The 2,408-nt window shown below is 39.8% G+C and overlaps 1 pseudogene; it reads left to right on the forward strand.

Moving 5' to 3' along the window:
• Window positions 1-531: 531 nt before the first annotated feature.
• Window positions 532-1,376, forward strand: LOC123573486 (uncharacterized; annotated as a pseudogene).
• The last annotated feature ends 1,032 nt before the right edge of the window (window positions 1,377-2,408 follow it).

Below are 2,408 nucleotides of genomic sequence, written 5' to 3' on the forward strand. Positions count from 1 at the left end.
TATGTTTGTTCACCATTATATGCACACCTTGAGTCATAATATTGGGCACACTGCAGGCATTCAGGAGATAGTTGATTGAAAAATGATAGAAAATTTTAACAAAAAATGGTATTAGATACAAAATGTCATAAATAATATTTTTGTTTGTTTTTAAAATGTGGGTTTATATTTATATAAATATCTCTGTATTCCTTACTCTATTGTGATTATATTCCAAGAAATGTGGGAAATATTTTTCCAGTGTCTCTCACAAACAGATGCCACTACCAACTGGGAATTCCTGAATGCACAGACTGAGTCACAAAACTCCCCTTTGTAGGGAAAAGAAAGAGAGATCAGACTGTTACTGTGTCTATGTAGAAAAGGAAGACATAAGAAACTCCATTTTGACCTGTACCCTAAACAATTGTTTTGCCCTGAGATGCTGTTAATCTGTAACTTTAGCCCCAACCTTGAGCTCACAGAAACATGTGTTGTATGGAATCAAGTTTAAGGGATCTAGGACTGTGCAAGATGTGCCTTGCTAACAAAATGTTTACGGGCAGTATGTTTGGTAAAAGTCATCGCCATTCTCCATTCTTGATAAACCAGGGGCACAACGCACTGAGGAAAGCTGCAGGGACCTCTGCACTGGAAATCCAGGTATTGTCCAAAGTTTCTCCCCATGTGATAGCCTGAGATATGGCCTCGTGGGACGGGAAAGACCTGTCTGTCCCTCAGCCCCACACCCGTGAAGGGTCTGTGCTGAGGAGGATTAGTAAAAGAGGAAAGCCTCTCGCAGTTGAGATAAGAGGAAGGCCTCTTTCTCCTGCCTGCCCCTGGGAACTGAATGTCTCAGTATAAAACCCGATTGTACATTTGTTCTATTCTGAAATAGGAGGAAAATCCGCCCTGTGGCGGGAGGTGAGACATATTGTCAGCAATGCTGCTCTGTTACTCTTTACTCCACTGAGATGTTTGGGTGGAGAGAAGCATAAATCTGGCCTATGTGCACATCCAGGCATAGTAACTTCCCTTGAACTTATTTGTGACACAGATTCCTTTGCTCACATGTTTTCTTGCTAACCTTCTCCCCACTATCACCCTGCTTTCCTATTGCATCCCTCTTGCTGAGATAGTGAAAATAGTAACCAATAAATACCGAGGGAACTCAGAGACTGGTGCCGGTGCAGGTCCTCTGTATGCTGAGCACTGGTCTCCTGGGCCCACTGTTCTTTCTTTCTCCTTTGTCTCTGTGTCTTATTTCTTTTCTTAGTCTCTCGTCGCACCTGATGAGATATACCCCCAGGTGTGGAGGGGCAGGCCACCCCTTCACCCTTATCACAGGCAAAGTGAACAGAGAATTCAGACTTTGCTTTGTACCTCTTCAGGAATGAAACTGAGTGAGACGTTTCCTCTGGTCATTAAATCCAGTGCCCCTTTTCCTTAAAGAAACTGCTGATGCTAAACTTGGGATGTCATGTATCTTTGTTTTCAAAAGTCAGCCCTCAAAATTCAGAGCCCCTGGTATCCTTCATGTCTTGTTCCCAAGTGTCTTGGCATGTTCTTGAGCCCGGTCTATCCCAACCGTTTTTATTCTCTCAACTCCACTCTCCACAGTTGTGTCTCTCCATCATCTATCACCTCCATTATGTCAGAGAATTTTTTCTTTACATCTATTTATTAACTGAAGACTGGCTCCATTCAAAAAATAATAACTTTTCTCCAGGACTTTCAGGCTCCCCACTTATGCTAATTCAAACAGTATGATATACTAAGTCATAGATTTTTCCTTCAGTCTACTGGGGTTTTAAACCAAATACACTTAATAAATCCTTCACCTTGAGAACCTGAATGAGGTAATCTATGTACAGTTTTTAGCACAGTTCCTAGAACATAGGATTAGCAATCAAACATTGTGGAATAATACTATCATTCCACACCATTACTACCCCTCCCTTTCTATTATCAATGTAAAAATGAAAGATAAAACCTGATCCATTAAAGTCCACATAATTTGGATATAATATACTGTTTCTTCGCTCTTTGCTTTCAGCCGCAGGTGTTGTGATCATTATCTCATTTATTGAACACTTAGCATATGCCTCTGTCTACCTCCTACCTTTATTTGTTAAATGACTTCGATATCCCATTGGTTAATCCAGCCCAATAATTTAGCTTCTCATTTCATTGATGCATTCATCTTTAGGATTTATTCTTCCTCAAATTATACTTCATTCCTGTTTTCATGCAGGAATTCACTCCTGGCATTTATCAGAGAATTAATGTTTTACTACATCTCTCAATGAATTTAAAAAATGGGAAAATGTATTGTAATCTCTTGAAAAGATTAAAACATATTAGTCAACCTAGAAATATTTCTCTTTGAAGATATTCACGGACATAAGGGCAAATGCAAACATAGGAAG

The sequence above is a fragment of the Macaca fascicularis genome, chromosome 5 (assembly GCF_037993035.2).
Source record: "Macaca fascicularis isolate 582-1 chromosome 5, T2T-MFA8v1.1".
NCBI lineage: Eukaryota > Metazoa > Chordata > Mammalia > Primates > Cercopithecidae > Macaca > Macaca fascicularis.